This window comes from Nuphar pumila, chromosome 6 (assembly GCF_984573655.1).
Source record: "Nuphar pumila chromosome 6, dmNupPumi1.hap1.1, whole genome shotgun sequence".
In the NCBI taxonomy this organism is placed as follows: Eukaryota; Viridiplantae; Streptophyta; class Magnoliopsida; order Nymphaeales; family Nymphaeaceae; genus Nuphar; species Nuphar pumila.
The window spans coordinates 48,810,932-48,826,269 of record NC_143254.1 but is presented as its reverse complement, the minus strand read 5'-3'; positions in this window follow the sequence as shown (position 1 = coordinate 48,826,269).

Sequence of the window (15,338 nt, the reverse complement as noted above, 5' to 3'; positions counted from 1 at the left end):
TCGCCAGGTCATCCAATTTTCATTCCCCGTTCAGGATAAGGGGATAATCCTGAAACCATTCATAGAAGCAATCCAACTCTCTATAATGGTCCTTGTTCTTCATTGAACTGATAGTGTTCCTATGTGAACTGATAATCGTTCTTCATCGAACTGATAGTGTTCCAAACGATCTGATAGTCGTTCTTCACTGAACTGATAGTGTTCCAAGCGAACTGATAGTCGTTCCAAGCGAACTGATAGTCGTTCCAAGCGAACTGATAGTCGTTCCAAACGAACTGATAGTCGTTCTTCATTGAACTGATATTGTTCCCAGTGAACTGATAGTCGTTCTTCATTGAACTGATAGTGTTCCAAGTGAACTGATAGTCGTTCTTCATCAAACTGATAGTGTTCCAAGTGAACTGATAGTTGTTCTTCATCGAACTGATAGTATTCCAACCAAACTGATATTGTTCCCAGTGAACTGATAGTCGTTCTTCATTGAACTGATAGTGTTCCAAGCGAACTGATAGTCGTTCTTCATCGAACTGATAGTGTTCCAAGTGAACTGATAGTCGTTCTTCATCGAACTGATAGTGTTCCAAGTGAACTGATAGTCGTTCTTCATCGAACTGATAGTGTTCCAAGTGAACTGATAGTCGTTCTTCATTGAATTGATAGTATTCCAAGCAAACTAATAGTCGTTTTTCATTGAATTGATAGTGTTCCAAGCGAACTGATAGTCGTTCTTAATTGAACTGATATTATTCCCACCGATGGTTGTTCTTAATTGAACTGATATTGTTCCCAGCAAACCGATGGGCGTTCTTAATTGAACTGATATTGTTTCCAGCAAACCGATGGTCATTCTTAATTGAACTGATATTGTTCCCAGTGAACTGATAGTCACCTCCTTTGAGGAAAAGAGAGGAGAATTTTCGTCACGGATGCGTTAAGCTGGACCTCATGTGCTCTCTTTCATCAAGGATTTCAAGAAAATTTTGTCAATTTGTCAATCAATTGTTGATTTCAGAATCTTTATTGCACAAATCTTTATTTCAGTTTACCTTCAGCATTACTTCCAAAAGAGTGAAGCTTCTGCGAAAAGAGATTCAAACTTTAAATTCTTTCTATTGGCTAACCAAAAGGATGAAGGATAAATCCTCGATATGGCAAAAAAAAAAAAGAAGATTCAATGTTATTGAAAAGTCGTAGGTGATCGATATTGATCGCAGTCAATGGCGCATCTTTAAAGGCTATTCTTGTAAAGACGAGGCAGTGGAAATATCCTTAGTGCTAGAAAAGAGAGCATTTACCCAAACCCTGTCTCCTCAGAATCACCTAAGCTGCAATTAAATATCCGCAAAAGGGATCTCTCACCTGTCGTCAAGATGAAGGCGAATTAGGCGAGTAGACCCCTGGGGCCAAAGAAGATTCGAAACATCTCCAAGATGACGGAGTTTGTGACGGGTCCTTCCAGGGAAAGTCCAAAGCACTGTCGAGATGAAGGCAGATGCGATGAACCTCTCGACAATCCCTAAAAGGTATTTAATTTCAGCTATCATCAAAAGAATCCCCAGCCAATTAGCCAATATCATCAACATGAACCCATCGTCCAAGAAGGATCGAAACATCTCCAAGTTGAAGGAGCTTGTGACGTACCCTTCCCAAAAGAGAGCAAGAGAGGAAAAAGAGAGAGAGAAAAAGTCAGAACATCTCCAAAATGAAGGAGAGTGTAGCAAAAACCCAGAGAGCCAAAAGAGTGCAGAAAGATTATCAAGAGAGAAGCTCTCAGGATATCAAGCTGCCAGATTTATCAAGTCTCCTCTTTAATCTTGTGAAATTCTATTATCAATACTCTTTCATCAATTGCTTTCATAATATCAAATTCTCTTTCTTGTTCATATTAAGGAAATTGATAACTTCCTTGAAGAAGGTCAATTGCGAGCAATTTGGGTTTCAAATCTCGATTCTACAAAGTGAACCCTGTTTGGAGGTAATGCTTTGGGTAGAAAAGAAAGAATATCTTTGCAGCCATGTGCAACATTTTCAAAAACTTGGAATCAACAACAAAATTCTCAATATTTTGACAATATTTTCTAGCTATCCTGACGTGAAGTGAGAGCTTGATATCCGTCTTTGATACATCCAGACACCAATTTTAAATCCCTCTTAAGGACTTGATTTCTTCCCTTCTTTGAGAGCATGAACTCTCAGATTTGCACACTTCCCTGTGTCCCCACTGTCCTACCATAGACAATCCCATTTCGGTTCGAGGTCGAACCACCAATCATTTTCCCGCAAAAGGCAATTTCAAAAGCTGATTTTAGTCTCAACAATGAGACGCCCAAGATCAATCCCTTTTCAAGCTTTAGGGACCCCATTTTCCTTCCTTTTGCAAAAAAACCCTGTCGGATTTACTGTGCAAAATCCAAAGGTTCCATCATGGTCTCTTCCTTCGAGGATTCCATTCATTTTCCGCCCGATCAGGATAAGGGTACAAATCTGAGCCTCCTTTGATGATGTATTCCATTTTACACCCAATCAGGATAAGGGTATAAACCTGAGCCTCAATCAAAGAGGTATTTCATTTTCCGCCCGATCAGGATAAGGGTACAAACCTGAGCCTCTTTTGAAGAGGTATTTCATCTTCCGCCCAATCAGGTTAAGGGTACAAACCTGAGTCTCATTTCGATGAGATATTCCATTCCCCAATCAGGTCAAGGGTCAAAACCTGAGCTTCGTTCCATGCGAGGTATTTCTGTCCCATCCAGGTTAAGGGCAAAAACCTGAACTTCGCTCTCATAGAGCAAATCTTTCCTCTTTATTCTTCGCTTCATATCTACCATCTTCCTCGGGCTAATTTCTTCACACCCAGTCAGATCCTTCTAACTGGGGCATTTTTTTATGTATAGCCCAAATTTGGTGTGTTTTTCTTTGCCACTAAGCTCGGCCATGAGCCGGCTTAGCAGCAAAGAGGGGCATCTGTAAACACCCCAAATTTTCACTCACCTCCCCAACATTTCCACCAAGCATCATCATTCAACCTCTGAAATCGTCAGAGGGCAAAATGGTCATTTTCTGAGCCCGAACCTTGTAAAAGTCCAAATTTCATCTGGAACTCTCAAAGTCTCCCTATTTTAGCTCAGATGTTCAAAATTTTATTCCTGACAGGAGACAGACATCTCCAAGTCTTTGTTCAAGATTATATTGCATAAGACATGTCATTGTATAGCATTGCATGAGCATTTCATATCACTGCACTGCACAGCATGTCATTTCGAGGTCCAGAACTCTCGATTTCAAAATTTTCAATCCAGATTAGAATTTCAACTCTTTTTAAAATTGATTTCAAAACCCTAGGTCTTCAAAATTATCAGTTCTTCCCATTTTACCCCCAGGGCTCTGAATTTTAAAATATTTCCTCAGGAAAATGATCTGGATAGTTTTAATATGGATTTCAGCCACCTTATCTCAGATTTTGCCCTTTTGACAATTTCAAATATCTTCCTTTTACAAAATTGCCCTACAGGGGCCAACTCTTTCCAAAAAATCCTGTTTTACCAATTAGCCCAGATTTTATGAAAATTCCAAAAAGAGGTTGTTGTCTTGTTCTTATTTCAATAAAGAAGCAATGTGGGACCCACACTGAGGTGGTGTCACATAGACTTTTCTTTTGAAAAACCTGAACTTTGAAAAACCCAAAAAAATAGGAACCTTGTCCCCTAGATTGGTGCCACTTGTCCTTTCTCTCTCCTCCCATTTACCTGCCATGTGTCAGCATAGGGTTCACCTAGAGTTGGCGCCACATGTCACCTTCTCTCTTCTGCCACCCTTTGACACGTGTCAGTGTGGGACCACCTTAAGATGCCGCCACATGTCATTAGTCATCCTCTTTATTTTATGCCACGTGTCAATGTCTACCATCTTCACCCTGTGCCAAGTGTCATTCCAAGGTCACCATGAGATGCCACGTGTCATGTGTTGTCCTGTTCAGAAAAGTAGAACTTGTCTCCCCTGAAGTGGCACCATTTGAATTATGTCTCCTGCAGGTGACACATGTCACTCTCTCATTTCCTCAGGAAAAGCAAGCGACACGTGTCAATCTCTACTCCTTTCAGAAAAAGCAGAGGACACATGTCTCCCTCCTATTTTTCTCAGAAAAGTAGATGACACATGTCATCTCCAGCTTCCTTTAGAAAAAGTAGAAGACACATGTCACTCCCTGCTTTTCTCAGAAAAAGCAAGTGACACATGTCACCCTCTGCTCTTCTTAGAAAAAGCAAGGGACACGTGTCTCTCTCTGCTTTCTTCAGAAAAAGCAAGTGACACATGTCACTTTCTGCCTCCTTCAGAGAAAGCTAGAATTCAAATGTTCAAACTCCAGTCTGAGGTGGCGCAAATTCTGAACTTCACCTTTTCTATTTTGTGTGAGATGGTGCCACGTGTCCCTTTTCCTCCCTCTTGCCACATGTCATTGTAGAAGCCACCCTGAGGTGGTGCCACATGGCAGTCTCTCCTTTCCTCTAGAAAAAGCAAAAATTTAAATTTCAAACTCTCTCTGAGGTGGCACCATCTGAATCCTCTGCCTTTCCTTCTGACACATGTCAATGAAGATGCTCTGAGATGGCGCCACATGTCAGTCTCTCCTTTCATCAGAAAAAGTAGAATTCAAACCCCTCTGAGGTGGCGTCTTCTGCTTCCTCTGCTCCTACCTTCTGACACATGGCAATGTGGATGCTCTGAGATGGCGCCACATGGAAGTCTCTCCTCCTTCCAGAATAAAGCAGAATTTGAATTTCAAACTCCAAGACAACACCCTCTGAGATGGCACCACATGGAGGGCTCAGATTAAGCTTCTTTGAATTTCAAAATTTTCCAAAAATCTCTATAAATACAAGGCCCCATGCCCAGCCTAGGGGAGCTTCTTTTGGATTTAGCATTTTCACTCTGAGAGCCCTGTTTGAGAATTGAACTTCAGAATTCCATTTTCATTCTTTCTTGGTTTCCTCTGGATTCACGCCCCTCTAGAGCCCATTATCAAGGTAGCCACTCATTTTGGGAGTTCCAAAACCGCTGGAGAATACAAGGTAAGCCTCCATTCCTATTGATTTCACTATGATAATTCTTTTGGTTTGATTCGTGTTGTCGTTTGAAGAAAGAGCACATCCGAGGGATGGATTGAGCTATTCTCATAAAACGACATATATAAAAATACATAATTATACTTCCTTGATGATTTTTAACATGCATGTAGTTAGCTAGATTTAATTTGCATTTTATTTCATTCATTTAGTACATTTCATGAATTAATTAGGATTAATTTAGCATTTATTTCAATTCTGCTTATTTTCAGTAGGTATCTATTTTTGTCAGTCAGTCCACACGTCATTTCATGCATTTATTTTTTATTAAAAATCCAAAAAAAATCACGAAATGCGACCTTAGGTGTCCCTAAAATTTTTACAAAAATTCGGAGGCATTTGAATTTGTTTACTGTGGTAAACATTCAAAATGGCAAGTCGGGTTTTGTCACCCGGGATGCGTTTTGAAAATCATTTGCCGACTTTTAAAATCAAGATATGCCTCATGGGAGATCCTATTTTCGATCCAAAAAATGTTATGAATTCGGGAGAATGGCTAGTTTTTAATATGGGTTTTTCAGATTTTTCTGATTTCTTTTAATGTCTGACAAAAATCCGAGAGTTCGGGACACAAGTCAGAGCCTAATTTGGGACTCTGAGATCTTGGATCGACTTAGGGCTATGGTTTCTCTTTGTGTGTTGCTCCAAATCCAAAACTGTAAAAAGTGAAAGTGGTGTCCGAGATGTCCTATGTTTGCATCTGAAAGCCTGTAATTTTTAGAACAGTGTTGACCCCTGATTCGGATTTTTATTGTCAGTCCTCTGTTTTGCTACATTTGTCTGTTCTGTTAGTTTAGGCAGGAATAGTTATATTTTTATCTGTGTTTCCGTTGATCAAATGCCAAAGTCATAAACATAAAAGTTGTTCATGTAGGTGTCGTGCATAGATCTGATTAATTTCATAAATTTTCATGGCTGTTTTATATTTGTTTTGCATTTTACATCAGATTAGGGTGATTTTTACCTCTGTCAGAACTAAATCCCTGTTATTGAACTCACCATGGCTCAAATCCCGAGGCTGTAAAAACCAAAAATGTTCCATTTCGGGTCTTTTAGCAGTCTGCAAAATATCAGAAGTTTTTATGGTGCAAATCTTGCATTATCATGTTAAGCATTGCATTTGGTTCGGATCCATAGGCAAAATCCACCATTTTAGAACTTTCTTTGAATTGTAGCATTTAAATCATATCATTTCGTGATTTTTAGCATTCTAAGCTGTTTATCAGAGTAAGTAGATGCTTCATACCGAATTTGGTGCAATTTGGAATCCATTTGAGGTTCGGATTAGCCACAATACCAAAATAGGGTCCCGCAGGACCCGGATCCAAGTGAAAAACAAGCGAAATTCGTTATTTTGAGTAAATTGCAAAATGCCAAATTCTGATTTTACAGTCCTAATGTGTTTAGCAGCATGTCATACTGCATTTCATCATCATTGAATTCAATTTGAATTTCAAAATCCCAATTTTACTAAGTTTTCCTTCAAAAAACCCTGATTTTAAAGGTGTAACTTTAATTTTAGGGGTATTTTGGTCATTTTGACCCCAATTCCGAATTTCAAACTGTTTTCCACTGAATTCCCTGCATTTACATCATTTCAAATATCAAGGAAGCATGATCATAGGGTTTATATCCAATTAAATCCAATAATTTCATAATATTATTGGAAAATTTTGGAAAAACCCACATATTTGAGCTAACCTTATTTCAAGTTTGGCAGGGACATTCAAAAGAAGGAGCTGAAGTCTGCAAATTTCTTTTATTTCCTTTATTTAGTGATGTAATAATGTAAATTTTGGAATAAGAGAGTTAATTTCCTGCTTAGACTAGGATGCATATCATATAGTTTGAATTTATGCAATATCCTGCTTATATGATTCATGCATTTTATTTCAAAATCACTATGGATGTTCACGAATGGCACGTGCACCAACTCTTAGGGAGTTGATGAACTCGGTGGAATCCATATTTACGGCCCTAGTCGGAATATGGACGAAACCCAGATCCATCATCTTTCTACTAGTCACATTGAGCCTACACTCTTAGGCTATCTTGAAAATGCACATCATATTTCCAATGTTTTCAAAATCTTGTGCATTAAATCAATTAAACTCGGAACATATTCATGGCCACAGTCAGAATATGTGAAGGATTTATCTTGACTTAATGCACATTTTTCCAACAAATTTCTTAGAAAATCTTTCAAAGTGCATTCATTCACTCATATCATTTGCATCATGAAATCATTGGTTTTCTTATGATTTTCTTAAGAAAATTTCATTCTCAAGAAATCGATTTCTCAAGAAACTCTAAGAATCTTTCAAAATCGGTTTTCCCAAGTCAATTTCCCTATAGTTTTCCCTAGAAAATGTTATTTTCTTAAGAGCTTCAAAAGAGTTTTCCAATCTTTTTCCAAGATCAAAATCGATTTCCAAGTATTTCAAGGGTAAAATTCCCAGGATTTCAATTTCCCAAGTTTTGAATTTCCTTCTCCAATGAGCTTTCCTATGAATTTCCATCATTTTCCTAAGAAAACTCTTAAAGTCCAAGTTTTCCTAAGAAGTGTTTCCCTTTTCAAAGGTTCACCTTTTCCTCAAGAATCACTTCCATTTTCCCAGGATTTTCAACCATTCATGATTTTCCCACAAGTTCATGAAATTTCCCGTGATTTCAAAAACCCTTTTTCACATGAGTTTTCCTGAGAAATTGACTTTCATGCTTTTTCCTGAGAAATTCTTTTCAACTCCAAATATTTTCCAAGCATACATCATGTTTTCCCAAGTTGCATTTTCCAAATCTCATAGCACATGCCTAAATTCTCTGTGCATTTAGGATAGAACATGATTTTGATGATTTAACTAAGTCAAGCACAATTTTGGTCCTTGGTTCGATTACCCCTGTTAAAGGCGGCAGGAACGGTCGAACCTCGTACCGACAGGTCGAGCCCCATCCCATGGATTTTCCCGCAATTTTCAAAAACGGAGGCGAGTATTTCAAAAACATTTTCCAAAATCCGGTCAAGTTTGAAGCGCGAAAGCGTTTCCTCTTTCTCTCTTCCGCAAGGAAGGGAAGACGGGAAAAAAATTTCGCGACGATAACATCCACCTCTGCCACACCTGCAAAAATACAGAAAATGGTGAGAAAATGCAGCAAGGATGCTAAAGAAACGAAAAGGAATTGAAAGAGAAATGGATTAATGCTTGATTTCCAAGCAAAAACACAATTTTCGATGGAAGTTAGGTGGGATGAGAGGTTGGAAGATGCTAGAGTTAGAGTCACTGTAGGAGGCACCAATCCCAATGCCAAAGACGCCTAGGGTTCTTCTAAAAAGTGTATTTATACTTTTTGGAATTTCAGAAACAAGGTTATAAAATTTTTTTATTCCTATGCACCACTTTCTGAGGGGTTTTCTGTAAAACTTTTTGAATTGGATATGGATATGGATATGCGTGTGGGTTGGATTTTGGGCTTTCTAAAGGTTGATCCAAGGTTCAAATAGCCTAATTGGGTCGGATATGGATCCGATCCACCTCGAAATCTGTGCTCGAACACTAAAATAGCCATAACTCTCTCACTTTAACTCCGATTTCTCTGAAATTTGAACCACAATCCCTTACTATCAAAATGCATCTAAACATGAGTTTAAAACCTTAAAATCATTACAAAATGTATGAAAAACTTGTTAACATGATGTGCATTTCATGCATCATCAAATACCCCCATGCTTGAATGTTTGTTAGTCCCTTAACAAACCCTAATTATGCTATGCAACAAAAACAAGAAATGCTAAACATGAATGCATCAAAACTAACTCACTTTCGTAGGAATCACGGTTGCATTTAGCGTATGCAATAAGCCCTTTTAAACCCCTGGCTTACACACCAGTGGACGAGTAAGGTCTCGTGAGGGTTTGCAGAGATGCTACTCACAAAACATCAATGAAATGCAAGGATGACTTTTCAAAAATATTAGGCAATTAAGAAAATAGTTGGAACAAATATTTTATGTAATTGACATTTTCAAAAACAAATTCAGAAATCTCATGCCACCACAGTAAAAATTCTTTTTCCTTCACTTTTCTAAAATTGTAGGTATCTATGATTTTTCTCACAAAGTTAAGTACTATCATGTTTTACTCATCTATCCTCACTTGTATATTTTCTGCACAGTAATGCACACATATTCCTATGCAATGAAATTTTTCTCATTCAACACATTCTTTTTCTTTCCTTGGATTTTCAATTTTCACCCTTTTTTCAATTTTCACTCTTGAACATTTTTCTCACGTGAGCACTATTTCGAATAGTCAGTTTTCGTGACCCGTGTAGCGAGCTTTGGGTCAGGGACTCCCAGGCTGGCCGACCTTAGGGCACTAGATACAAAGTATCCCTCAAACTTAATTGCTCGAGTCACTAGACCTTCTATTCTAATAGTTTACGTATAGTCTTCCTCTCGTCATGTGCAATGTCTCTATCTCTTAGGCTTTCTATGCAGTCCATGTAACAAGCTTTCGAACCGGTGGCTCCCAAACCAGCTGGCTTTGGGCACCAGATGTAAAACACCCTTCAGATTCTACTTACTCAAACTATAAAGGCCACAAATATCGACTAGACAAGAGGATGATCTCCTTCGTTATCCTTTTCATCAAGAGACTCAAACACTTCATCTCGTGTCTGAGTTCCACTACTAGGATTCATGAAGACATCAACAACTAAACGTAGCTCTATTCTTTTAAGCTCATTCTTCTAAAACATCTTTTCATTGCTTATTTCTTTTACAAAACATACTGTGCATACTTATACTAAAGTGATTCAAAATTTTCTAACAATCAAATACTATCTTTTCTTTGAATTTTCTCATAAATAACTACTCTATTTGAACCAGTTCAGAGAATTTTTTTTTACATGGGGCTTAAAAAATTTCTAAACTGTTAGATTATACCAAAAACAATCATATATGCTACAAACTTGTTCTCAAATGCCTACTTTAGCTACCAGACATAAAAAAAAAATTTAATGTGCATCTAAACCACCCTCCATGCTTGAATGACACTGTCTCTAGTGGCATACAAAATATGTAAAAATGCAATGCGAATGCACACTAAAAGACCATAAAATGAATATGGGAGAAAGGATAGATACAACCTGATCTGCTTGAGCTTCTGAAGTTTAATTGCCTTTTGACTTTTTCATCTGATCAATGAATTCTTTGAAAACTCTTCTTTGTACCTGATAACTGATACACTAAGTGTTAGATTCATCCTGCATACATCAAAACAAATGTCAGCACATATGAAATGAAATACTGAATAAAGAAAAATACTGAAATAAAAAACAAACTAGTGTACATATGATACATCCCTCTGGTCGAATCCTCATGCCTTCGTGAGATGCACTATCTCACACTCACCATTCTGCAAGGAATCTGAAATGAAGGGCTTCAGTCTTTGCCCATTAACCTTGAATGTACCTTGGGTCATAGGATCAAATAATGTAACTGCTCCATGTGGAAACACTTCTTTCACGATGTACGGTCCTGTCCATCTCGATCTCAACTTCCCTGGGAATAAATGCAAATGAAAATTGTATAGCCACACTTTCTGCTCCGGCTCAAACACTTTTCTGACAATGTGCTTATCATGAAATGCTTTAGTGCGAGCTTTGTATAACTTGGCATTCTTATATGCATTATTCCTGAGTTCCTCTAATTCTGAGAGCTGCAGTGCTGTCGCTTTGCCAGCCTAGGTGAAGTCAAAATTCAATTTCTTGATAGCCCAATACGCTCTATGCTACAGCTCGACAGGAAGATGGCATGCTTTCCCGAATACAAGGCGATACGGGGACATGTCGATGGGAGTCTTGAATGCAGTCCTATATGCCCAAAGTGCATAATCTAAGCGCTGGGACCAATCCTTGCGGTCCGGGCAAACTGTTTTCTCTAAAATCCGCTTAATCTCCCTATTCGACACCTCTACCTGTCCACTAGTCTGCGGATGATACGGAGTGGTGAATCTATGATTGACAGAATATCTTCTTAGCAGAGAAGCTATCTGTACATTCCTAAAATGCTTGCCACCATTGCTAATCATCGCACGTGGCACACCAAAACGACTGAAAATGTTGTGCTTAATGAACTTAAGCACCACTCTATGATCATTAGTCTTGGTTGCCACAACCTTGACCCACTTGGACACATAATCAACCGCCACAAGAATGTATAAATTTCCAAATGAAGGCGGGAATGGTCCCATGAAATCAATGCCCCAAACATCAAAAATCTCGACTATCAAGATCAGGAGCAAGGGCATCATGTCCCTCTTGGACATGTTCCCAATCTGCTGACATCTAACGCAACGCCTACAAAACTCGTGAGCATCCCTGTGGAGTGTGGGCCAATAAAATCCCGACTGCAAAACCTTTGCAGCCGTCTTCCTACTGCTAAAATACCCTCCACAGGCTAATGAATGGGAAAAACTAAGAATGGACTCGTACTCCTCCTCCGGAACACATCTCCTAATGATCTGGTCTGCACAATATCTGAACAATTCTGGTTCATCCCAATAATAGTGCCTCACCTGAGATAGGAATCTCTCGTGCTCATTCTTGTTCCAATGCTCAGGTATCTGTCTCGAAACCAGATAGTTCACAATATTCGCAAACCAGGGTAACTGCGATATCCTGACTGACATGATCTGCTCATCGAGGAAAGAATCACTGATCGGCCTCTGATCCTGCGTGGTCTCCACGATCAGTCTAGAAAGATGGTCTGCTACTACATTCTCGCTTCCCTTCTTATCTCGAATCTCAAGATCAAACTCCTGTAGTAGCAGAACCCAACGAATGAGTCTCGGTTTGGTGTATTTCTTATTCAACAAATATTTCAATGCAGCATGGTCAGAATAGACAACCACCTTCGAACTGAGTAAATAGGACCTAAACTTGTCCAATGCAAAAACTACAACAAGTAGCTCCTTCTCTGTCGTAGTATAATTCATCTGAGCATCAAACAAAGTTCTACTTGCGTAGTAAATCACATAGGGCTTCCTATCCATCCGTTGTCCTAATATAGCCCCCATAGCATAGTCAGATGCATCACACATAATCTCAAATGGGAGAGTCCAATCCGAAGGTCTCAAAATGGGCGTAGTAATCAAGGTCTCTTTGAGAATCTCAAAGGCCTTCATACAATCCTTGATAAAAACAAAGGGATGGTCCTTCTCCAATAAAGTGCAAAGCGGTCGAGAGATTTTTCTGAAATCTTTTATGAACCGCCTATAAAAACCCGCATGCCCTAAAAATGACCCAATCTGCCTCACAGAGGTGGGTGGAGTCAAACGAGAAATGGATTCCACCTTCGCTCTGTCAACCTCAATGCCTCGCTTGGACACAATGTGTCCAAGCACAATCCCCTCCTGGACCATAAAATGGCTCTTTTCCCAACTCAGAACAAGATTTATCTCCGCACACCTACTTAGTACTCGAGTAAATTTTTGGAGGCAATCTTCAAATGAAGAGCCATACACTGAAAAGTCGTCCATGAAAAACTCCATCACATCATCTATCATGTCTGAGAAGATAGCAAGCATGCACCTCTGAAAAGTTGTCGGGGCATTATAGAGCCCGAACGACATACGTCTGAATGCGAAGGTGCCATAAGGACATGTAAATGTCGTCTTCTCCTGGTCGTCAGGATGGACAACTACCTGATTGTATCCTGAGTACCCATCTAAAAAGTAGTAGTAGCTCTGTCCTGCGAGTCTCTCTAAGATCTGATCAATGAACGACAATGAAAAATGATCTTTCCTAGTTGTCACGTTTAACTTCCTATAATCGATGTAGACTCACCATCCTGTAGTGGTTCTCATCGGAATTCTCTCACCCTTCTCGTTCTTCACAACAGTGAGTCCTGACTTCTTCGGTATAACCTGAATCGGACTGACCCACTGACTATCAGATAGGGTAAATAATTCCGGCATCCAACCACTTCACCACCTCGTTCTTCACCACTTCCTTCATGTTGGGATTTAGCCTTCTCTGCATATCTCTCACTGGCTTAACTTCCTCATTGCAATGAATTCTATGCATGCAGAATGAAGAATCAATCCCCTTCAGATCAGCAACTCCCCAGCCAATCGCTGCCTTGTGCTCTCGTAGAATAGTCAACAATCTCTACTCCTGCTCCTCAGTGAGCAGGGACGAAATGATCACAGGCAGAGTCTCATCATCTCCGAGGTATGCATACTTGAGTGAATCCGGTAAGGGTTTCAACTCATGTTTCAGAGGTGACTCGATCGAAGATTTGGCAGGGGTCTCCGCAAGTGGTGGGAGAGGCTCAATGATAGCTCCCCAAGGTGGTCTTTCTGACGAAACTCTAGACACATCTACGCTATCTATACAACTATTCTTCTCTATATGATACAAATCTAAAGAATCCTCAGTAATATACAAATCGGGCTGCTCCTCCAATAACTCCTGCGCAATATCTACATGGAAGCAGTCCATGTCTCCTGCTGGTCCCATAGCGGCATTGAAAATATTTAGCTTGACCTTCCTATTGCTGAATGAGAGATCCATGGCTCTGGTCCTACAGTTGATGCACGCATTGGCAGTCGCCAAGAATGGTATGCCCAAAATGATCGGAGTCTGGTGCTGGCTGTCTACTCCTTCCATATCCAGAATGATGAAATCGACGGGGAAATAAAAGTCATCCACCTTAACTAGCACGTCCTCCAAGACACCTCTCAGTACCTTGACATAACGATCTGCCAGCTGAAGTGTAATAGAGGTCGATCTTATCTCTCCTAGCCCGAAAGAATCAAAGAAATACTCGGGCAGAATGTTCACGCTTGCTCCAAGATCGAGCAATGCACGTTCTATCTGGATGTTCCCTATGGTATAAGCAATGATCGGGGCTCCAGGGTCCTTGAGCTTTGGTGGTGTCTGATGTTGAAGTACTAAACTCACCTGCTCAGTAAGATGGACCCTGTTAGGAACTCTCTCTCTAGATTTTTGCTTCTGCGTATATAGCTCCTTCAGGAATTTGGCATATGCCGGCACCTGCTGAATCACATCAAACAAAGGTAAGTTGATCTGCACATGCTTGAAGATGTCAAGCATGTCCTGGATCTTCGCACCCTGCTTCCCTCTAAATCTGGGAGACTCTAATTCTTTGGGATAGGTGGTGGGGGAATATACTCGGGTGGTTCCTCCTCTTTGTGAGAGGGTTCACTCCTATCCTTCTTCTGCATTGAGGATGAAGATGATGATGATGATGGGGATGGGGATGATAATGATGGCTGAGCCGACGAAGGTGAAACAATGGTCTCTGGCTCCTCTATCCTCTCTCTACTCTCTCTCTCTGCTCTCGACGTGATACTCACGTCCACTCCTCAGGGCCATAACAGATTTGGCCTGCTGCTGTGACTCAGCATGAAACAGGCCTCCAGTCATCTGGTCCTTGCCCTTCGGGTTCATGATAGCCTGGCTTGGCAATGTACCCTCGGGTCTTCTACTGATCGCCTCTCCTAACTATCCCATTTGCGACTCTAACTTCGCAATGGACTGCGTATGTGAGCTCAAGATCTGGCTATACTTCTCGAAGGCATTCTGATTAGAAATTTTCACCTCTTGGAATGCCTGGAGAAGTCTCTCCTCAAAAGATGTCTGCGGGGCAGACTCCTGCTGAATCGGGGGAGGAAATGAGGGAGAAGACTGAGAATAGCTCGGCCTCTGGAATGACTGAGTAAAAGATGGCGGCCGAGCTGGTTGGGAGGATATAGGCATCTGCATGGAAGACTGTGGATTCTTCCATGAAAAATTGGGATGGTTACGCCAACCCGGATTATATGTAGATGAGAATGGGTTTTTCGGCGGTCTGATGTAACCCTGAGCTGCCTGAACTTGTTCTTGAACAAATTCAGGGTACTGAGCTGCCGAAGGGCACTTAGTAATATCATGTGCTGGACTGGCACCCAGAGTACACACCTGCTGAGTCGTAGGTGGTCCTGAGAGAAGTTGGTCCAGCTTCTGAGCAATTATGTCTACCTTGCACTGTAGTGCAGTAGATGGACCAATCTCAAGAACACCAGCTTTCTTCTGAATGTTGGGTGTGGCTCTATCCGAAAGAGAGCTCGAAGCATGGTGGAGGGAATTCTCGGCCAATGTATCAAATAACCTCCATGCTTCATCCTCGCTCTTCAGCATGAATGTCCCCCCG